This window comes from Hippopotamus amphibius, chromosome 1, assembly GCF_030028045.1.
Source record: "Hippopotamus amphibius kiboko isolate mHipAmp2 chromosome 1, mHipAmp2.hap2, whole genome shotgun sequence".
NCBI lineage: Eukaryota > Metazoa > Chordata > Mammalia > Artiodactyla > Hippopotamidae > Hippopotamus > Hippopotamus amphibius.
In genome coordinates this window covers 127,238,249-127,261,920 of record NC_080186.1, presented here as the reverse complement: position 1 = coordinate 127,261,920, position 23,672 = coordinate 127,238,249, and the positions used below count along the sequence as shown (strand labels likewise).

The following is a 23,672-nucleotide window of genomic DNA, read 5'->3' as shown; positions in this document are numbered from 1 at the left end:
CTAAGTGAAGTAAGTCAGACAAAGACAGATATCATATGATATCACTTATATGTGGAATCTAAAATACAACACAAATGACCATATCTATGAAACAAAAACAGACTCACGGACATAGAGAACAAGTTTATGGTTACCAAAGGGGGAAGAGGGTGAGAGAGGATAAATTAGGAATGTGGGTTTAACAGATATACACTACAATATATAAAATAGATAAACGAGATATTGTGGAGCCCTATGTCAAAGACACGGAACAAAAGAAGCCCCTGGACTGAACACGATAGCAGCTGTCGGCAAAGGCTCTCTTGACCTTGGCCAAACAGCCCCTCCCCACCCCAAGACCTTGGCTGAATAGAGCACCTGCCCCCCTCCCCCGCCATTACTAGGTAAAGTATCCAACATTTAGCAACCTGACCAATCACCGAATAAGACACTTTGCCTTATGGTGTACTGAGCAATCAATTAATGCCATTTTTCTAGCAAGAATTTTCTTTGTCTTGAGGATATAAAAATTAGCTACAATCCCACAAAAGCGTTGGCTCTCCCTGGTCTGCCAGGAAGTCATCCTGCTGTCTTTACAGCATCCCTTTGCTCTAATAAAGTCTATCTTCCTTACATTCTGCTTTGTGTCTGGAAATTCTTTTCCAACCCACTCTTGGACCTCAACAGATATATAGCACAGGGAACTATATTCAGTATCCTATAATAAAACATAATGGAAAAGAAAAGAAAAAAAAAGCGATGCTGTGGCAGTTACAGGACTAGCCTTTAAGAGGACTAGCAGAGTCTACTCCCTTTCTTAGAGGTCTACCACCATATAAGAACTCCAACCTCCCTGAGACCATCAAGCTGAGAGGAACACCAAGCTAGCCATGTGGAGAGGCCACATAAGAAGAAAGAGATGCCTGGCCAGGTCTCAGATACTCTAGCCATCTGACTGAGGCACCAGACTTGTGAGTGAAGATGCCCTCCTGTATATTCCAGAATCAGGAGATACTCCATGCAGCTCAAGAATTGCCCAGTGGACCCTGGCCCACGTTGTAGAATCATGAAATATAATAAATTGTTTTAAGCTACTAAGTTTTGGGGTCATGCACCAATAGAAAATGATCTCCATGAAAGAAAGGTATAGAACAATGTATACAGTATGCTATCTCATGTTATAAAGGTGGAAGGGTAATATGAATGCATGAATTACATGTGCAAAAAGAAATGAGGAAGAAAAAATTTTAAATGAAAAATTACCTATGGAGAAGAGATGGAACAAGGACAAATACGGGAATGAGTCTTTGTTATATAGTTTTCACCCAGGGATTGTGTAAATTATTTGCACATTCAAAAATTAAATAAAAAAAGTGAAAAGCAGTCTCTAAAAATTGAAAAATAAAACTGAAACAAAGGAACCCAGCTAGATATAACAAATTGGAGATATAACCACATAAAGAAAAGAAATATTTGAAGTCACTTTGGAGAAAGTATTTTGATTATACATCTATAATGGAACTATTCTAAGGACAAATAGAGCTGCAATGGAATGTTAAAGTTCAATCAGGAACTTGCCTGGTGGCACAGGGGTTAAGAATCTGCCTGCCAATGCAGGGGACACGGGTTCAATCCCTGGTCCAGGAAGATCCCACATGCCGTGGAGCAACTGAGCCTGTGCTCCACAACTACTGAACCTGCACTCTAGAGCCCAAGAGCCACAGCTACTGAGCCTGCATGCTGCAACTACTGAAGCTCACTTGCCTAGAGCCCGTGCTCCACAGTAAGGTAAGCCACCGCAGTGAGAAGCCTGTGCACTGCAACGAAGAGTAACTCCCACTCGCCACAACTAGAGAAAGCCCGAGTGCAACAACAGACCCAACACAGCCAAAAAAAAAAAAATTTCAATCAGTAGTTTTATTGTAAGTAATATTGATATTATTTTCAAACTATTTTGTATGCATTAAAGGATAAGACAAATAATTGTGTTAAAAGACTTGCAAGTGTAAAATTTGCATTTAAAAATCTGTGAAGTGACTTTTTCTGCTATAGTCCTGAGTGGTTGCTGCTGAAATGGGCAAGTTCAAGAAACCGGGGAAGGTGGTGCTGGTCCTGGCTGTAGCTACTCTGGATGCCAAGTGGTCATTGTGAAGAACATTGATGACGGCACATCAGACTGACCCTATAGCCATGCTCTAGTGGCTGGAATCGATCGCTATCCCCGCAAAGTGACAGCTGCATGGGCAAGAAGAAAATCGCCAAGAGGTCAAAGGTCCTCTGTGAAAGTTTATAATTATAATCATCTCATGCCCACAAGGTACTCTGGATATTCCCTCAGACAAAACTGTTGTCAACAAGGAGGTCTTCAGAGACCCTGCTCTCAAAGGCAAGGTCTGATGAGAGGCCAAGGTCAAGTTCGAGGAGAGATACAAGACTGGCAAGAACAAATGATTCTTCCAGAAGCTGCAGTTTCAGGTCTGTCTTGTTTTGGTCGTTAAAAGTACCACAAAAAAAAAAGAGAAAAGAAAAAAAAATCTGTAAAGTGAAATTTGAATTGAAAATATCAGTGTGAACTAATGACTTCAATTTTCACAATACTTTTTCCCTAACTCTGCCCACTGAAATGGCTTCAATGCAGTGATTACTCAGTGGCAAAGAGCACTCCAGCACTCAGATTATGGTCTATAAATATCATTTCCCGCCATAAGAAACTAGGACTCCCCCCACCACCACCACCACAAACCACCAGAAGAATAGCTAACACAAGGGCTGACTCAAGAAACAGATAAGATGAGCCTGGGATTTTTCTTTGTGCCAAAAAGTAAGGAAGACTTGAAAGATTTTTAGGTTCATCTCAAAAAGACACAGGAAATCCCACTAGAAAACATAGTACAATAAAAGCATTAAAAAAAATGCACAGCAATAAAACATATCAAGCAGATAGTCCTGAGACTTAGAATGGTTCAACTTATGATTTTTCAACTTTATGATGGTGTGAAAGTGATACACATTCAGTAGAAACTGTACTTCAGATTGTGAATTTTGATTTTCTGTTTTTCACTTTCAGTAGTGTTCGATAAGTTATATGAGTGTTCAATAAATTATATGAGCTATTCAACACTTCAATATAAAATAGACTTTGTGTTAGCCAATTGTAGGCTAATGTATGCATTCTGAGCACAGTTAAGGTAGGCTAGGTGAAGCTATGATGTTCAGTAGGTTAGGTGTTTTTTTAATAAATTTATTTAATTTATTGGCTGCATTGGATCTTTGTTGCTGTGCGCGGGCTTTCTCTAGTTGCAGGGAGCAAAGGCTGCTCTTCATTGTGATGTGCAGACTTCTCAGTACGGTGGCTCCTTTTGTTGCAGAGCGTGGACTCTATGTGCATGGGCTTCAGTAGTTGTGGCATGTGGGCTCAACAGTTGTGGCTCATGGGCTCTAGAGCACAGGCTCAGTAGCTGTGGTGCACAGGCTTAGTTGCTCCACGGCATGTGGGATCTTCCTGGACCAGGGACTGAACTGGTGTCCCCTGCATTGGCAGGCAGATTCTTAACCACTGTGCCACCAGGGAAGTCCAGGTTAGGTGTTTTAAACGCATTTTCAACTTACAATATTTTCAACTTGCAATGAGTTTATCAGAATGTAACTCTGCTGTAAGTCAAGGAAGATGTGTACATGTAATATGTGAACTCATATCCAATGCAGGGGGTGGGGAGGAGTGGGGGACAGAGAGAAGGAGAGGTTGGTCATTGGTTACCATTGGAGATAAGTGGAGAAGGCATGGAATCTTTAAAAAATTGACAAGTAAAGGGAAATATTTAAGCATTTATTCTGTGTGTCTTGTATGAGCAGTATTACATTATAATCAAATAATGCTAATCAATGAGGGAAAGGTGATCTTTACAAGGAATGACAGAATTAGAATCATATTGCAACTCTTCATGAAGTAGTTCATTAAGGTAAATCCATCAATGGATGAAACCATTGGACAAAAGTTTGTTACAGAAGTTTTTTTAAAATATTTATTATTTGGCTGAGGTGGGTCTTAGTTGTGGCTTGCGGGATCTAGTTCCCCGATGAGGGATGGAACCCAGGCCCCCTGCATTGGGAGCGAGGAGTCTTAACCACTGGACCACCAGGGAAGTCCCTGTTACAGAACTTTTCAATGGGGATATTATACTGTACCTACTGATCAAATTTGGCATCACTGAGAGTGGGAAAATCTACTGATGGGATGAAATCTGAAGCCACAGTGCCAACTATGAAATATCCTTGCAAAAGAAAAAGTTGAAATGAATCTGAATCTAGTCAAGACATAATTTATAGGCAATATGGAGAATGGCAGAACAAGTTGAATGACACTATAAGGTAGCAAGTGACACCACCAGATCAAATGACCTGGTTTCTTCAACATAGCAATGGCATAAAAGTGTGTATGTTGGGGTCAGGGTATTGCTCTAGATTAAGAGACTAAAAGAACATAACCAAATACAACTCGTGGTCTTTATTAGAAACCTGATTTCTAAATCCAGCCAAGAAAAGTTACTTTTAAGATGGTCAGGGAAATATGATCATGGACTAGATAGTAGATAACAGCAAGGATACATTATTAATTTTGCCTGGTGTGAAAATGGCATTGTAGTTATGTAACAAAATGTCCATGTATTTCAGAAGTGCATATTGATGTATTTAGGAATAAAATGACATGAAGTTTGAGATTTGCTTTAAAATAATTCATTGATGATAAAAAGAAAGATAGGTAAAACAAGTAGGACAAAAAATTTTAATTTGTTGAAACTGGATGATAGATATGGATGGAACTGTTCATTCTCCTATTGCATTTATTTGAATATTGCATTTATTTGAAACATATTAAAATAGAACCTTTAGGGACTTTTCTGGTGGTGCAGTGGTTAAGAATATGCCTGCCAATGCAGGGGACACGGGTTTGATCCCTGGTCTGGGAAGATCCCACATGCTGTGGAGCAACTAAGCCTGGGTGCCACAACTACTGAATCTGTGCTCTAGAGCCTGTGAGCTACAACTACTGAAGCCCGAGTGCCTAGAGACCGTGCTCCACAACAAGAAATCCACCACAATGAGAAGCCTGCACACCCCAAAGAAGAGTAGTCCCTGCTCGCTGCAACTAGAGGAAAGCCAGTGCAGCAACTGAGACTCAACGCAGCCAAAAAAGTAAATTAAAAAAATTTAAAAATAAAATGTTAGAAGCTTTAAGTAAATAAATAAATAAATAAATATAAAAATTTAAAATTAAACAGGACACTTCCTTAATCTGAAAAGAAGTATGTACAAAAAAATTGTATACAAACATAATATTTAATGATGATGCTTTAAAAATATTCCATGTAAGTGAGAAACTGCTAACCACCATTTCTCTAAAGCATTTAACTGGAAGTCCCAGCCAGCAGGAGTGTGTGTGCGTGTGTGTGTGTGTGTTGGGGTGAGCGGTCAGTGGAGAGGGAAGACAAGAAAAAGAATAGTATAAGTATTTGAAAAGATGAAACAGAACTGCCATTGTTTATGGGCAATATGATTGCCTAAAGAGAAAATCCCCAAATATTTTGTAGTCAAAGTATTAGAACTAATGAGAGTTTAAAGTTGCTAGATATAAAATTAATATACAAAAGTGAATTGTATTTCTATACATAAACCACAAACAGAAAATGCAACTCAAAAAAGAAAAAACAGTCTTTTATACTAACATGAGAAAAGAAGGTACTTAGAAATAAATCTAACAAGCAAAAACGATATAACTTCATTGTAAACATTAAAGAAAACCTAAATCAATGGGCGAGGTAAACTATGTTAATGACTCAAATAATACTGTGTTAACAACTCAGCAGGATAATGAATTAGGTTCTCCCCAAACTCATCTATAAATTCAGTGCAATTCCAGGCAAATTTCCAAAAAAGGCTTTTCACAGAACTTGATAAGCTAATTCTAAAATTTACATGGTAAAACAAAGGCAAAGAATATCCAAGGCGCTCCTGAGGAAGTAAAGAGTGGGGAGTTTGCTTACCAGATATCAAGACTTATTATAAACCCATGGTATCACAGTGTAGTATTGGCACAGGGATAGAGAAATAGATTGACAGAACAAAAGAGAAAACCCCAGATAAATGGAAGTATGATATATGACAGAAAGGGCACTGCAGTTTAATGAAGAAAGAAAATTCAATAAAAAGTGTTGGAACACTGACTTCCCTGGTGGTCCAGTGGCTAGACTCTGTGCTCCCAAAGCAAGGGGCCTGGGTTCAATTCCTGGTCAGGGAATTGTTCTCACATGCAGCAACTAGGATTCATATGCCACAGCTAAGTTCACATGCCACAACTAAAGATCACATATGCCGCAACTAAGACCAAGCACAGCCAAATAAATAAATAAATAAAATATTTTAAAAAAATATGTATTTAAAAAAATAAGTATTGGAACAACTGGTTTTCAAATGGAAGAAATGAAAGTGGATCTGTATCTCACGTACTATATAAAAAATAAATTTCAGATAGCTGAAAGGTTTAAAGTGAAAGGCAAAACTTTACAAAGTCAATATGGAGAAATATCTTTAAGATTTTAGGGTAGGAAATAATTCACTAAACAAGATATAAACAGTAAAAACTGCAAATGAAAAGTTTGATAAATTTGGCTATATTAAAATTAGAAATATCTTATTCATCAAATATGTGTTCTTTTTCATTTTCTTCCCTTTCTCCATCTTTCCACTTCCTTCCTTTCCCTTCCCTTCCCTTCCTGAAACATTCTGTACTAAAAAATTGTGCAGTTTATCAGATTGGAGGGTGAAGGGAGAACAATGGCGGGTCAGAGGGGGCGTCAGAGTCCACGCAGCATGGAGGCATCTGCACAGGAGATGCGTCAGAGCCCGAACAGTGTAACAGGGGACCTGTACAGGGGCAGCATCCCGGAATGGGCTGCTAGAGCACAAGGGAAGTGGGGAAGGCATCCAGACAGGTGGTGCATCCTTTTAAATATACGAATATACATATGAAAATATATGATGTCTGTGATTTGCTTCCAAATAACACGGGAAGTAAAGGAAACAGCTGTGGGTAGAAGAGGCAGGATCAGCCAAGGGTTGAAGTTTGGTGAGTCTGGATGATGGGTACACTAGGCTGTGTTATCTATGTTTTCAGATGTCCAAAATTCTCTATCATAAGCATTTTTCAGGGTAAATACACACACACCATAATAAAAATGAAAAGATAAGCTACAAACCAGTAGAAGAATTGTGCTAGGCATATAACTGATGCAGGATTAGAATCCATGACATATAATTGAAGAAAAAATATCCCTCCATGTCAACAATAGACAAATAATCTGCTTCTCAGGGAAGGAAACACAAAGGCCAAAAAAACCTGAAAAAATTCCTAACTATATTAATCAGAAAAATGCAAATCAAAACCACAATTAGATACTAATTTATCTTCATCAGATTGACACAAACTAAAAGCCAATGATTTGCTGTGTTGTTAAGTCTCATGCAGGAGTGTAAATTCATCAACCATTTTGGCACCATTTAGCCAAGTATAAGCTCTTATACACGTGCACCAGGGCATGGGAGTAAGAAGACTCAAGGTAAACTTGCTTGTAATTTAAAAAACAAAACCCAGAAACTGGAAACAAGCCGCATGTCCAATGCAGCAATGGATTAGTAAGCTGTGATGCACGATGAGAGGCCACAAGCAGCGCCAATGTACTGCATACATCAACATGAGTGAATCCTGCAGACATGATGTTGAGTGAGAAAGGCAAATCACAGAATACAAAAATGTAATACCTTTTTATAAAGTTCAAAAACAAGCAAAACTAAACAACATATTCTTCAACAACACACATACATACATATGTGGTAAAATATAAAGGAAAGCAAGGAATGATAAAAAATTCAGGGCAGGTTTACCATGGAGGATGAGGAGGGAGAGGAGGGAGAGGCTTCAGAGATATTCTTAGAGTTCCATTTCTTAAGTTGGGCACATAAGGGCCCATTTTATTATATTTATACCTTATATACACATGTATACACATATATGATTTGTATTGATGAAATATAAAATCTCCTAATAAAATTTTTTAATTGAAACAGAAGGCTATTGATATCTGTAGCAGTTTTGTGCAATGAAGATGCTTTTGTTGGTGCTCTGTGACAGCCAGGGCAAGCACAGGTGCAGTTTATGCCTGTGGTCTCAGCATCCTTTTCACTCTTGGAAGTTCTGCAGATGCGATCTACTAGCAAGAGGACCCGGTGTTCTTGGGGACAGCTGCTGTCAGCACTGCTTGTCCCAAGGTAACCAGAAATGCTAAGGAAAAACAAACAGGTCCTGTGGAATCAAGTAGGTAAAACCTTCTGATTAAATAGTCACTTCTAGTTATTTGGAAAGCCTCCCTCAAACTTATTTTCATCATCTGTAAAATGGGCATAAATGCTACCTTGTTAGGTTGATGTGAGAATTAAATGAGATTATCTACGCTCAACATGCAAGGAATGGAAATCTCCTTTCTCTTTCAAATTGCATTAGAAGAACTCCAGCATTTGGTGGGGATCTGCTATTACCCTGGGAGAAGGGGGGTCCCACCCCCTTGCTGCACCATCCTAAGACTATCCCAGACTTACACAGCCGCACTGTAGATTAAAATAGACCTAAGAGAAAAATACATAAAATATATGGTATGTCAGATGGTGAAAATGATAAGAAGAAAGAGCAGGAAGGATTTTGGGAGGATGACGGGAGAAATGGTGGTAAACTGTATCTTCAAATTAAGATGTGCTCTATGTAAGATATGCTTAGGTCACTGACGATCAGTATTTTTTTTAAATAAATTTATTTATTTATTTATTTATTTATTTATTTATTTATTTATTTATTTTGCTGTGTTGGGTCTTTTTTACTGTGCGCAGGCTTTCTTTTAATTGCAGTGAGTGGGGGCTACTCTTCGTTGTGGTGCACAGGCTCCTCATTGCTGTGGCTTCTCTTGTTGAGGAGCACGGACTCTAGGCGCATAGGCTTCACTAGTTGCAGCACATGTGCTCAATGGTTGTGGCGCATGGGCTTAGTTGCTCTGCCACATGTGGAATCTTCCTGGAGCAGGAATCGAACCCAAGTCCCCTGCATTGGCAAGCAGATTCTTAACCACTGCACCACCTAGGAAGCCCACGATTAGTATTTTTATTCCTTAAATAGAATAAAAATATTTGAATTATTTGAATTCAAAATCAATTGTATTCTAATATTTGAATAGTGAATATTAAAATGCAGATTAATTGTAAACAAAATAAATCTTTACTCACCTTCTCTCCAGATGGACAGGATATACTTACATAAAGATGATCAAGAAAATTTGCACTTTGACCTGAACCAAGTATCTTGTATGGTAGCTGGAGAGTGAAATGTGCCAAATGGCTGAGTTGTCCAGCTAAATTTATTCATTTCTTTATTTAGGCTGCACCAGGTCTTAGTTGCAGCACGTGGGATCTTTGTTGTGGCATGTGGGCTTCTTAGCTGCGGCATGCAGACTCTGAGTTGTGGCATGTGGGATCTAGTTCCCCGAACAAGGATCAAACCCAGGCCCCCTGCATTGCGAACGCAAAGTCTTACCCACTGGACCACCAGGGAAGTCCCTAAACTTATTTTTTAAAAAAGAACACATCTTTGGAAATATTATTCTCATCAAATATTAGAATAATAAAATGTTTTTTAAAAAAGAGAGAGCGAGAGACCTAAGAGACATATCCACCAAACGTAAAGTGTGGATTTTAGGTGGATCCTGATTTGAACCAATCAACTATAGAAATACATTCTTGAGAAAATGAGGAAAACATGAATAAGGATTGGGTATTAAAGATGCCAAGTTGTGATAATGGTACTGCGATTGGATTAAAAAAATTCTTATCCTTTAGAGATGAAGCCTAAAATGTATGGATAAATGTTATAACAGCTAGAATTTGTTTTAAAATAATCCAGTGGTGGGAGTGGAGGGGAGGGATAAAGATGGAACAAGAGTGGTCATGAGATGTTTACTGTAGCTGGCTGGTAGGTACAAGGGTACATTGTTCTCTTTCCTCTACTCTTGCGTCTGTGTGAGATTTTCCATGGGAGAAGGGAAAGATGGGAGAGGAGGGAGGGAGGGAAGCAGGAAGGAAGCTCCTCAGAATGAAGCCTTGTAACTCTCAGAGCAAGGGTCCAGCTCTGAGCTCTGCCGGTGGTTTCTGCGGCCCTCATGCAGAAACTGACCCGCGAGAACTTCAGAGAAGGATAGTTTCACACACTATGCCAATTTCACCATTCTGCTGGAGCCAAAACCTACCCAAAGGGCTGCTGTATCACAACGCAGGGTCTGAGCAGGCCCAAGCATCCATTCCTCGTGGGTTTCACAACCCTGGCCTTTCTCAGTCCCAGGAAACCATGCACCAGAAGTGGGGCCACTTTCCTTGTTCAACCTCCTGAAAGACCACAGCAGCTCCGATCTCAGGTGGTCTCGGCCTGCAGCAGGATTTTGGTTCCGAGGCCAGACCACCAGGGCCGGTGGCCAGTGACAAGATCCTGGCAGACTGGTTTTGTAGAAATGAATTCCCACGAAGAGACAGAAAGTAGTGAAACAAGGAAAGTGTTTATTAGGTGGAAAAAGGGTACATGTGGATAGACACACGTGCGGGCTCAGAGAAAGAGTCGCACCCTCGTGGTAGTCTGAATCACGTATATGGGGCATTTCTTCTGGGTTTCCTTTGGCCGGTCATCTTGCTTTGCCTGGCTCTGAGTCTGTATTTGGTGTATCTCCGGGTCTTCGCCAGTGTGTAGGCGCATCTCTTAGCCAAGGTGGATTCAGGTGAAGAGGTCTGTGGGTAGGCTGACATCACCTACTATGAGGTGGGCCCCCTCCCATTTGGCCCCAGAGGAGACTTTCTGTGCTTGTGTGGTCGGGAAGGTCTCCTTGACCTCGAGAATGGGAAATATGTGGTCTCTCTATCTTTTATCCAGGCAGGGCTCAGCTTCTCCTCCCTCCTGCTATTATTTTCATCTTGGAGTATCTGTCCACAGGGCACAAACTCAAGCTGCTCATCCTGGGGCCCATCTATCTCCTGCCTCAGTTCCTCTTGAAAAACACCAGACATTTTCATTCCACTCCTTCTGGCACAGCCTGGACCGCCTTTGAGGAGTTCAGATCTAAGAAGAAGAGCCTGGCCACCGTCCACACCCACCCCAGGCCTCTCCTTCTGGGAAGGGGAAGGACATGGTGTGGACTGGGTGGGAAAAATGTTTCCTGATAACTCCTGTTCCTCCCTTATTCCACTTCCCCCAACAAATATAGACAAGGAGATGTCTCACTATAGAGGTGCCAGGATAAAAGTTAAGTGCCCTTTGTCCCTGTGTATAAGTAAAGGGAAGCTTTCCCGGAGACTCCAGGCGCTGAATGGGGCTGTTCGTTCCCCATCCCAGCAAGTACTCCTCACTCATCCACTGGCTTTTACTGCCCCCTTTTGGTCATTTGCTTCCTATAGACGATCCTGAAATACAGATTTCCCACCCACACTGCCAAGTTGGTCCCTTGCAAACCTTGCATTGGGCCGGTCTTCATTAAGGGGCAGACACTTCACTCAGTAGTGAGAAAACTTTCTTCCAAAGCAAATAAGTACATAAATATCTTCCAGACAATTTCTTTGCCTTTTTTTTTTTTTTTTTGGCCACTCCCTGCGACTTGTGAGATCTTAGTTCCCTGACAAGGGATTGAACCTGGACCCACAGCAGTGAAAGCACCAAGTCTTAACCACTGACTGCCAGGGAATTCCCTCTTTGCTTTTTAAAATCTTTACTGGTTGAATTTTTTTTAATAAATTTATTTATTTATTTATTGGCTGCATTGGGTCTTCTCTAGTTGCTTTCTCTAGTTGCAGTGAGCAGGGGCTACTCTTCATTGTGGTGCACGGGCTCCTCTTGGCAGTGGCTTCTCTTGTTGTGGAGCTCAGCCTCTACGCACACGGGCTTCAGTAGCTGCAGCACATGGGCTCAATAGTTGTGGCTCACGGGCTTAGTTGCTCCGTGGCATGTGGGATCTTCCTGGGGCAGGGATCGAACCCATGTCCCCTGCATTGGCAGGAGGATTCTTAACCACTGCACCACCGGGGAAGTCCCTACTGGTTGAAATTTTAAAACAAAAATTTGGGGAGAAAGAAACCTCATGAGGTGGCTATAGAGAAAGCAGATCAGGAAAATGTTCCTGTTGCCAGAAGGGGGACCCCTTTCAGGGCCCGAGAGGGTGCTCTCGTCTAACACTCAGAAATGAATTGTCCGGGTCTTCCTAAGTGGTGCAGTGGTTAAGAATCCGCCTGCCAATGCAGGGGACACAGGTTCGATCCCTGCCCGAGGAAGATCCCACATACCGCAGAGCAACTAAGCCCATGAGCCACAACTATTGAGCCCATGTGCCACAACTACTGAAGCCCATGTGCCTAGAGCCAGTGGTCTGCAACAAGAGAGGCTACCACAATGAGGAGCCCGCACACCACAATGAAGAGTAGCCCCCCCCCCACTGCAACTAGAGAAAGCCCGTGTACACAATGAAGACCCAACACAGCCAATAAAATAAACAAACAAATAAATAAGTAAATAAGTAAATAAATAAATAACAGAAATGAAATGTCTGAGGAGACACAGGTGCTGACAAAGCAGGAGACTTTATTGAGAAGGGGTGCCTAGGCGGAGAGCAGGAGGGTAAGGGAAACCATGAGGACTGCTCTGCCATGTGGCTTGCAGTCTTGAGTTTTATGGTGATGGGATTAATTTCTGGGTGATCTTGTTACCGAGTCTAAGCTCACTCTGCTCACCACAAGACAGGCCAATGAATCGGAGACAAGGTGTTGAGGCAAGGAATATGACTTTATTCAGAAAGCCAGCAGACCAAGAAGATGGCAGACTCGTATCTGTCAAAAAACCATCTTGCCTGTGTTAGAATTCAGGCTTCTTTTATAGTAAAAAGGGAAGGGGGTGTTGTTGGTTGTTGCAGACTTCTTGGTGCCAGAATCCTTTGTTCTTTCAGCTGTCCATCTAGGTCAGGTCATGATATTCCTGTAAACCTCCAACAAGACGAATGTTATTCTCTGTTCTGCAACTTTATATGAATGGAAAAGTGTTACACCCTCAAAGGTCAGAGGCTCAGAGAATGGGCTATCCTGTATATTTCAGGCTATAAAGCAACATTCTAAACTTGTAGCAAAACCAATAGAATACAAAGGTTAATGTAAAATAAACAGATCCAACATTGAGTCCAATTTAGCTCTTCCCTGTTACAGTCTCTAGCCAAGCATTCTGACTCAGGGTCCTTTCTGGTGGCACACGCAACCGTTCAGCCGAGGGTTCCAGCAAGGAGGATTCTGGAAGGTGGGTAGGATATGTGAACTGGTGTCCCTTCTCTCCTTTTGACCTTTCCTATTTTCTTCTGGGTGGTGGTGGCTTGTTAGTTTCATGTTCCTTACCAGGATTTCCTTGTTGTAAAATAACTCATGCAAATTGTTACTGTCTTTGCCTGGCCAGGGTGAGCTGTTTCAGTCAGGATTTCCCCTAACAACTCCCCTCTGAGAGACTTCATACTCAAGATACTTCTTGGGAATTGGGGTGGAGGTTTCCTTCTGTAACTACTTCCTGCTGAGAGTGGATGTCCTAGTAGAGTAGAATCTCTCTCCACCTGACCTAAACTGAAGTATTTTGTGCCCAAACCAACATTCACCCTCATAGTAACAACAATTTAGCCTGAAACTGTTGGACCCTGTCGGAGTTGAAACAGACAGGGGCCAAACAGAAGGCCAAACAGGATGGTCATCACTGGGCCCAGAAAAGGAAGGCAAAATTTGGGGTGAGGGCTGCAGGATGTGTGACTTTCTTCTGATTGGTTGGTGGTAGAGTGACAGGGTGGTGCTCAGGAATCCTGAGCTCAGCCTGAAGTTACCATCCTCCATCTGGGTGGGGGCCCTAGTTCTGCAGAAGAGCTCAGAGATATTGTTATGCATGTTCCTTGAGGAGGAGCCAGGACCTGCCCCAAGGCTGCACCACCATTGATGACTCCTCCTCTGCTTCTGCATCCCCTCCCTTCCCTGATTAGCCACTGTTTGAACCTGCCCTTTGGAACTCAGGGAAGGAAGGTCCAGGAGGCTGAATGAAGCCTGTATCCTACAGACAAGAAATAGGGGACACAGAAAGGATTTGATTAAGAAGCCCCAGAGTCCTGCTCAGTTTTTACTTCAGGAAACTGGGCAATGATGGCTCTGGCCACTTCCTGCTAAAATGGGGCATAGTCCTACCTCAATTTGGAGAATAGACACTGAATTGTGAATATTTCTGAGTTCGAAGTCCTGGATCTGAGTTCAGAATGATTAAAATCTCAATCCCTTGGTCTGTCATTTTAGCATAACAGACCAAATTAGAAGTAGTTGGAAGAGTGAAAATTGGAATTTTAATAGGCAAAGTAAAACTCATTTCTTTTCACGAGAATAAGCTTGAAACCCAGTCTGGACCTGACACTTCTCAAGGGAGACTTGTAGCCAGGTAGCCAGTTGTCTAGTTTTAGCTAAATAGTGTCAACTTTAAAAAAAAGCACAAGGTGAGAGTTGCGAGTTGAGTTTATTTGGGGCAAAATGAGGACTGCAGCCTGGGAGACAGCATCCCAGATAGCTCTGAGAAACTGTTCCAAAAAGGCAAGGGGGAAGATTAGTATATATGTATTCTTGGTAAAGGAAGAGTACATGCAACCAAACACATTTCTTTGTAAGGGGGTTTCTGCTAGTCATGAGGAGCAGATGTCACCATGTAGGGATTTAGTGCTTTCTAGATATGAGGAGATGCAAGGGTTGGGCTCATAAAATCAGCTCCTGAAAACGTCTAACTATCTGAAGACCTGTTCCATCCGGCCCAGTTTTCCAAAGCACAGAGCGCCTCATTCCTGGTCTCCACCCTGAATTCCCTTCAGGGGATGTGGAAGGTCAGCAGCTGCAGGAGCACCTGTGATTTCATAACTGCAGGAGAGGTAGATGGCAAGTGCCAATTTATAGTTGACAGGGCCCCCTCGTGATCATAAATTTGACCATGCTTTGGGAGGCGTTTCATGACCATTTCGTCCGTCCCACAGTGCTAGGAAGGCTCATTCCTAGGTTTGGCAAAGATTTCGTTAATAGGCCACTCAGTGTGCTATTTCTGGACTGGACTAGGTCTTTTCAACAAAAGTCAAAGGTCTCTGGACCACCTGTATTCCTAGTCTGTTACAGTCCAGGAAAAATTCCCTCCTGTTGCATCTTCCCATATCCAGAGTTACACTATTACAATCATTGATCACATACAGAACTATATATTTGATCAACTGCTTCAAGTCGCCTAGTCATCATTATTTTTGTTGGCGGTTCAGTCACACATTTGTAATACAAGAAACAATAATCTTGTGAAACAGGCAAAATACAATATAGCTAATAACATTATTCGAGTTATAAGTAAATATTTAAGCCAAGAGCTTCCCACCCCAAACCAGTTTTTGAAGAGGTCAAGACTTGGGAATGGGTTGCTTAAGGCGGAAATCTGATTTTTCATGTGCTTCATTAAATGTGCTACATTAGAGGATTCATCAAGTATGAAAACACAGCATTCAGTCTGAAATATGGTGCAGGTGCCTCCCTGATATGTTGTAAGGATGTTGAGGGCCATGCGGTTTATAGCACCGCTTTTCTCATCATAGAGACCTCAGAATTCAATAGGCCGATAGCCTGCTTACTATCATTTTAAGGCCTGTTCAGTGAATTTTGTTAAGGTTTCAATATGGCCTATTAGAAGGCACAAAAATAGCTGCTAATGGTCATACCAGCAGAATACAGATCTCTTGAACCAACAGCTCATGCCAGTGGTCTCTAATTTGTTACATATATGACCTTGAGTCCATGGGAATCCTAGGGTATAACTTCCTACCCAACCCAGTGGAAGCCAAGGCCATAAATTAGTAACACAAATCCAATGAGTTCCATTAGGTGCAACCCGGTGAGTCATCCGACTCAGTCAGTTCCACACCAATCACTGTCTCTCAGGGTAATAACATGTAGGCATTGTTCATAAGGCACCCAGCCTAATTTCCTGATGTTACTGGGCTGATCATCCTTAGTATGATTTAATCATTCCCAACATAGAAGTGTTTTAGACTTAAATGATCATAGCCTGGTGTTAACCACATAAACCCATCCCATAATTGTGGGAAGTTTCCCTTTAATAGATGAGAGGTAACAGTTTTTGTTTGAGACTTAGCTGTCATTCTGATTGAGCCTGAGTGATCTTATAAGAAAATTTGAATTTATGGCCAGGGTCAGAGCAGGTATTATCATTTGGCAAGGTTAGGGGATCCCCTGAACAGGACTATAATTTTTTTCTCTTTCTCTAGAGTAAATTTCCTAAGGGCCATCCAATTAGAGCCTTGGAGGGGAGAAATCCCCCAAGGCAACCCCAAAGTACTAGTTATAGGTAATTGGCCACAACCCAACAATTGGATTGATTTTTAAAATTAACCTAGGATTTGTGCCCATGATAGAAAAACATTTGATTTGTATGTAAAGGTCCAAGAAGTCAAGAAAACATTATAAATGCTCATACAAGTCAGGTCCAGCATCTTGGGCTAGCTGTTGACTTCTGACGTCGGCTTCTCACCTTGGTGTGAGTGTAGTGTGTCCTCTGATAAGTGTCCTTCTGTCTAGGTTGGAGATTATCCTTTAAATTACGTCCTTTTTAGTATGCATAATTCCCTGGTTGCAGGTTGTGGGGCATCTGATTTTCATCCAAAGGTAGATTACTGATATAAGCTTCAGAAACCAACTTAGAGTGTCTTTTTAAAAATTTAGTTAGACTTTACATTAATATAGCGTAACAGCAAGGAACTATCCAGGGAGTGAATCTCAGTAAATACAGACCTCCATCAGCAAAACTGGCACTTAATTTTCATTTAAATATAATCTTCTTCTCTCTAAAATTACTCTCATTTTTACCAAATACAATGATATTAGGACTAATTTGTTTGCAAAATGTCTGGTCTCAAAAGAAACTTGGCCTGATAATTTACATAACTATAATTGATCACATAGGCTTTCTGCTTTGCTGAAACTTTTATAGAGTGTCAGACTGGACTTTTAAAAGATCTTGCAGGGCTAGGAAATCCATGCCAAGGGCTTGTCCTTGTCACAGATTTTTGCCTAACAGATGTAGATGAATTCCTCCCTTTTCAAGGTTCTCAAAATACTTTGAGTTTTCTATACCTGTTAGTGAGGAGGCCCTCCTAATTTATCTGATAAAGCTCCTGGGAACCTGAGTTTCCAATGTCTGGAAGGAACAGATAGAGAGAAAAGATAAATGTTTCAGTCCTGCTTTACAGAGGTATAATTTACCAAATTACTGTAAATCATAATTAGTTTGAGAGGCAGGTTTTCCTTACACCTGGAAAACACAGATTTAAACCAGTAATTTTTCAGATAGAAACCATAAAATTTATAACCATATTCACCAGTTTACTCAGTCCTACGTAACTTACCCTTTTTGTTAGCAGCTTATGAAGCCATCAGGTTTCTCATTAGGATTCTTCAATTTCTTACTGAGTTCAGCATTATGGTCTGAAAGTCAGAAACTTGTATTTATCCAAAAGTCCTTTTTATAAATCTTCTTGAAAAGAAAGCATTTTTGCAAAGGCATCAGAATAAAACCATAGCTGTCTATAATGACATAAGGCTTAAGAAGACATGTTTAAAATCTGATTGCAATGTCAAGCAACAAATTTGGTTACTGCTGTGACATACAGTACTTTAAGATAATAACTAGAATTATGACTGATAACATTTTACCAGGACATATCAGAATTTTAGGAACTCCATATAATTTCTAGAATATCTATATTAATAATTACCATATGCTAAAATCTAAGATCTAGTATTCATTTGACAATATGTTCCATGTAACTGAATGTACTAAATGAACCTGGTTTATATCTCTCTTTGGGATGTTTCAGGGGCCCTTGGAAGCATCCCAAAGTTAGTTAGAGGTCAAAAGGATGTCATCAGAATTTGTTTTAGGAAGTTTTGTCAAAAAATACCAAAAAGGGTTTAGAACACTCAGTCAGATAGGCTCATAGGTCACTGTGAAACAATAGTCATTCACTTAGCCAAAGTAACAATAACAGATTTCAAAGGCAAACAAAACAGATCACTTAAAAAGTAAGGAAACTTAAAATCTGTTATCAAAGGCAGTTCAGCACTTCAAGAAAAGAAAAATCTGTCCTCTTAACAGAGAGAAAAGACAAATTCAAGTTTTGCGCAAGCTTACTTTTAAAATTTATTTACTCAGCTAAATTTATTTTAAACTTAGTCAATCCTGACCATGTACAAAACTCTTTTCTCAGGGTCCACTTTCCACAAACCTTCTGTGTCACTTTCTGTATCCATTATTTTATTTTCCCATCTAGAAACAGTCACCTGTAAGTTAGACCTATGTCCTTTTCCCTTAATGTGATTTCATTCCTCATGCCTTCTTTACTGACAACACACATCCTATTTAACCATGTCCTTTAGGTTCTCATTTTGTAGATTGGTGAATATAAATACCAGTGATAATTTCTAAAAACATTTGCTTACTTTAGAGAACATGGCACCAAACATGTTCATTCATAGTCCAAATTATCTTTAGTTTCTCTGTAAGAGGAAGTCAGTGTTCAGTAATTAATGTTTTAGTATCTTGTATTTGGGAATGACCTAGCTATTCAATAAGCTTTAGACAGACATTCCTAAAGCATGATTAATCTCAATAGAGTTTATCTAAAAGCTCTTATCTCATTTACATTTTCTTTCCTTAAAAGTTTCTTCACATCGAGTTACTTTCCTTGCTGACAAATTTGTAACAGATATAATAAGGTCTTATTTAACTTCTATTAAACCTAGGTACAATAAAAGTATTATACTTAATGTTGATGACTGTAAAGAAATCTACATTAATTAGATCAATAAATGTAAACATTAATACCAGGTATTAATTTAATACTGAATATTTCCCAATTCATGTGAACCTGAAATTCATTTAGCTTAATTTCTCTTGTTTTTAGAATTGTTTGATTTGTAAGCACTTACTTTTCTTTAAGCGAATTAATAGAGTTTATTTACAAATTGACCTTTGTAATATTATCAATATTATCCAAAGACAAAGACACACACCAAAACATACATATATCCAGACAGACACAATGAGAGATGTAACTTCATTTTCTAAACTTAGTCATGAATCAGATATCACAATATACAATTCACTAGTTTATAAATAACAGCTGGAATAAATAAATTTTTAAAGGCATCTTCCTGTTTTTCTCTCAATCTCAGGAATTAGAGATGGTCTAGATAAGTGTTCCTGAGAGCCCTGGTCTCAAGGCACAGGGAGAGAAAATCAAGTTCTCCTAGTAGGACTTGTTCTCTCTGAGTCAGAATTCTGAAAAGACGTTTGATCAAGCTTGCTTTTACTAACTGTATATGCAAAAGAACCAGTTTTGGAATTTTCAAGAGTTTTACCTAGATCAACTTTCTCTGGAGTCTAAAAAAATGTTGGCCACACAATGTTATCCCATTTCACAAGACAGAATGATCATCACAAATCACAACGCAGAACACAAAGTATAAAACACACACAGGCCCGGCCATCCTAATCAGACGTTTCCTTAAATACAAGACTGCAGTCTCTCAGAAAACCTCCTACAGTGAAACAGAACTTCAGATCCAAGTACTAACAGAGTAAATGGAAATATCTCAGGTTTTCAAATATTTCAAAGGGAGGATAGGAGGCCAGGTAAGAGGGGAGGGAGGAGGGACAAAATGGGTGGTCTTACAGATGTCAGATGTCTCTTGCCACCTGCAGATGTCCAGGCATTACAGGACTTTCCCCTGGGCTTCCAGGAAGGGAGGGCAGGAACTCGGCCCTACCAGAAATCAGATACCAGACCAGAACTAGAATTCGTGTTCTCTGCCCACCAGAGGTGATCAGGCTGCAACCTCAGATCAGGCTGAGGCCCTTCAACCAGGCTCCTGCACCAGGACCAGGACAGAAGAAAAAAAGTGTAGGATAGAAGGAGTTAAACAGCAAAGAGAGAGGGTAGGGGAAAGAGGTCAATAAAGTCTCTTGTTCTTTATCCAGTTGGGGCACTCTGGCCAGTTGTCCATGTCAGGAGGAGACCAGGGGAAAAAGGCTCCCAGTTGCAGCTGATGGGCCTGGTCTGTAGGTGGGTGAGCTGGTCCCTGAGTACCCCCAAGTAGTCAAGATGTCAGTCATAGTGAAGAGGCCCCACCAGAGTCACCATTTGTTGCTGGAAGGAGGACCCCTTCCAGGGCCCAAGAGGGGTCTCTTGTCTAACACTCAGAAATGAATTATCCGAGGAGACACAGGTGCTGGCAAAGCAGGAGACTTTATTGGGAAGTGGCGCCCGGGTGGAGAGCAGGAGGGGTAGGGAACCCAGGAGGATGGCTCTGCCACGTGACTCACAGTCTTTGGTTTTATGGTGATGGGATCAGTTTCTGGGTTGTCTCTGGCCAAGCATTCTGACTCAGAGTCCTTTCTGGTGGTGCACACACTGCTCAGCCAAGAAGGATTCCAGTGAGGAGGATTCTGGGAGGTGGGTAGGACATGTGGACTGGTGTCCCTTCTCTCCTTTTGACCTTAGCCATATTCTTCTGGGTGGTGGTGGCTTGTTAGTTCCATGTTCCTCACCAGGATCTCCTGTCAAAAAATAACTCATGGAAATTGTTACTGTCTTTGCCTGGCCAGGGTGGGATCTTTCAGTGTTTGCCCTAACATTCCCAGCCTCTATATGTAACAGAGAAGAGCTAAACTGGACCCACGTTGGATCTGTTTCTTTGACTTTAACCTCTGCTCTTCACTGCTCTTGTTATTATGATCACACATAATGGCCAGCCTCAGAGAACCCTGACCAGCTGTGAATGGCTGCAGAAAAGAAGAAATGAACACATCCCCTCCCCGAAGCTAGTCATTCCAGGAGATGTTTTGTAAGACTGATATCCCTTTTTACTTTACTTCCTCACCGCCTCTCCCTCTCTGATCCTATAAGAGAAACTGGCATCCAGACCCCGATAAGAGGGTTTTTTGGAGACACTAGTCTGCCATCTTCTGAGCTTTCTGAATGAAGTCGTATTCCTTGCCTCAACACCTCATCTCCGATTCATTGGCCTGTGGTGCAGCGAGCAGAGAGAGCTTGGACTCGGTAACATATGTGGGTGAAGAAAGCTCTGTGATTCCTGTAAAACGTGATGCCCCTCCAGACACTGTGCTTGTTCCTGGCAGGGTCATGGCTGGATCTAACTTAAACTGAGTCCCCCTAAAACCAAGTTTCCCTGACAAGTTTATGATTAACCTCTCTGTCCAAAACTGTATTCCCTTTCTTGCCCTGCCTCTGTTCCTCTCAGGATTGAGGAGTATCAAAGGAAAGAGGGGACTGAAACTGAGCAGGATCCAGCAGGGCCCTCCTGGGTACAAAGGGCCCTCTGTGTCCCCCATTTCTTGTTTGTGGGAAAAGGCTTTAGTCCCCTAGGCCTTCCCTGAGTTCCACAGAGCAGACTCAGTTACTAATCAGGGAAGTGAGGGAATGCAGAAACAAAGGAAAAGCAGTCAAGAATCAACAGTTCAATGATAAAGCAAAGTCCTAGCTTCTTCTCAAGGGATATACATAGCAATCTGACAGACACCTTTGAGCAGTTCTGTAGAAACTAAGACTCCTCCCCCAGGTGGAGGATGGTGACCACATGCTGACCACAAGCACTAGACCCCAGACTGGTTGGAACCAGAAGGTTGATGATTAAGATTCTGAAAACATCACCCTGTTACCTCATCATCAACCAATCAGAAGAAAGTCATATACCCTGCAGTCCTCACCCCAAATGTCGTCTTTAGAAACCCTTCCCTGAAAGCCACTGGGGAGTTTGGATCTTTTGAGCACAAGCTGCCCCTTCTCCCTGCCTGGTGTCCTACAAATAAATGCTGAACTTTCCTTCACTACAACCAGGTGTTGGTGATTAACTCTGGTGCATGTCAGGTTGAAACAGGAGGGAAAGAGGCAGGGCACAACCTTTAAGAGAATGACATAGCCGTTGAGGACATGACAAAGCCTGGTTAGAACTGATTAGGCCCAAGATGGCAGGAGATTTGACTTCCAGTATACCTTGAGCCTCATTATATGCTCACTGTAATTCTTCCTCCTTCCTCTCCCACCCTGCTTCCTCCCCACCCCCCCAGTCCCTCTCTGTCTCTCTTTCTCTTTCTGGCTGTGTTCAGTCTTCATTGTTGTGCATGGGCTTTTCTCTAGTTCTGGCAAGTGGGGGGCTTCTGACTGCAGTGGCTTCTCTGGTTGTGGAGCATGGGCTCTAGGCTTGCATGCTTCAGTAGTTGCGGCACATGGGCTCAGTAGTTGTGGCACACAGGCTCAGCTGCTCTGTGGCACCTGGGATCTTCCCAGACCAGGGATTGAACCTATGTCTCCTGCATTCGCAGGCGGGTTCTTAACCACTGCGCCACCAGGAAAGTCCCTCATTGTAATACATTAGCAAGCTAAATGACACACAATGCACCACGACAGTTCCAAAGCCAAAAAGTGGGGGGTGGCCCAGTTCCTGGAAATCCCCACACCTTCTCCAAAATAGTTGGAATCATCCTCCTGCTCATTAGCCTATGAAATTACTCAGCCCATAAAAACTAATCACCACATATTTCGGGGTCTCTTGCCTTCTGAGATAGCCCATACTCTGTCTGTGGAATGTGCATCTCTCTAAATAAATCCACTTCTTACCTATCACCTTGTCTCTCACTGAATTCTTTCTGCGACGAGACATAAATAACCGGAATTTCAGCAAGTCCTGAGGCCAGGTGTGCAATCTCAATTAAAAGACAGTGGGTGCAGGGACTTCCCTGGTGGTCCAGTGGTTAAGACTCTGCACTGCCAATGCAGGGGCCCCGGTTCGATCCCAGGTCAGGGAACTAGAGCCCGCATGCCGCAACTAAAGATCCTACACACAGCAAAAAAGATCCCTGTGTTGCAACTAAGACCTGGTGCAGCCAAATAAATAAATAAATATTAAAAAAAAAAAAAAAAAAGACAATGGGTTCAAGTCCCAGTCTGGGTTTTGACTGGATTCAAGTCCCATCTGAGTTGTGCGGTTTCAGGGTGAGAAGATCCAAGTTCAGTTTGGTAATGTAACTCCCCAGAGTCTTTTTCTGAGCCCCGATCATTCTGAGTGACTTTACCCCTGGTCACAGAAGAACAGCATTTGGAGGCATAAACAGCATGAACCAGAGACAAAAGACTCATCCCAGCTTTGGCAAGCCACTTAACCCGCCTGCTTCTCTGTGACGAGGCTATGACTACAGCATCCACTTCAGAGGTTTCAGGAGTGAGGTTATAGAACCCAGGGTGAGGACACAGGCAAATGATTTGATGAAACCTTTTTGTGGCCTGCTGCTTTCAGTCCTGTGTGGGCTGATTCTCAGAACACCAAAAAGCAGGACTATCCCTGACCATCCCATACATATGACTCCTGAGCAGATAGTGCCAGAACATTGCAAATTGTTCCAATTTATACCCAGAGGCCCTTGACTAGAAACAGATCCTTCTTCATAA

The 23,672-nt window shown here is 41.6% G+C and overlaps 1 non-coding gene and 1 pseudogene across 1 annotated transcript; both read left to right on the top strand.

Annotated features, from left to right (window-relative positions):
• Positions 1 to 2,052: 2,052 nt before the first annotated feature.
• On the top strand, positions 2,053 to 10,271 carry LOC130839681 (60S ribosomal protein L27-like; annotated as a pseudogene).
• Positions 10,272 to 22,960: 12,689 nt separating this feature from the next.
• On the top strand, positions 22,961 to 23,032 carry TRNAG-GCC (transfer RNA glycine (anticodon GCC)). Its single transcript has one exon. It is a non-coding gene; the product is annotated as a tRNA-Gly (tRNA).
• The last annotated feature ends 640 nt before the right edge of the window (positions 23,033 to 23,672 follow it).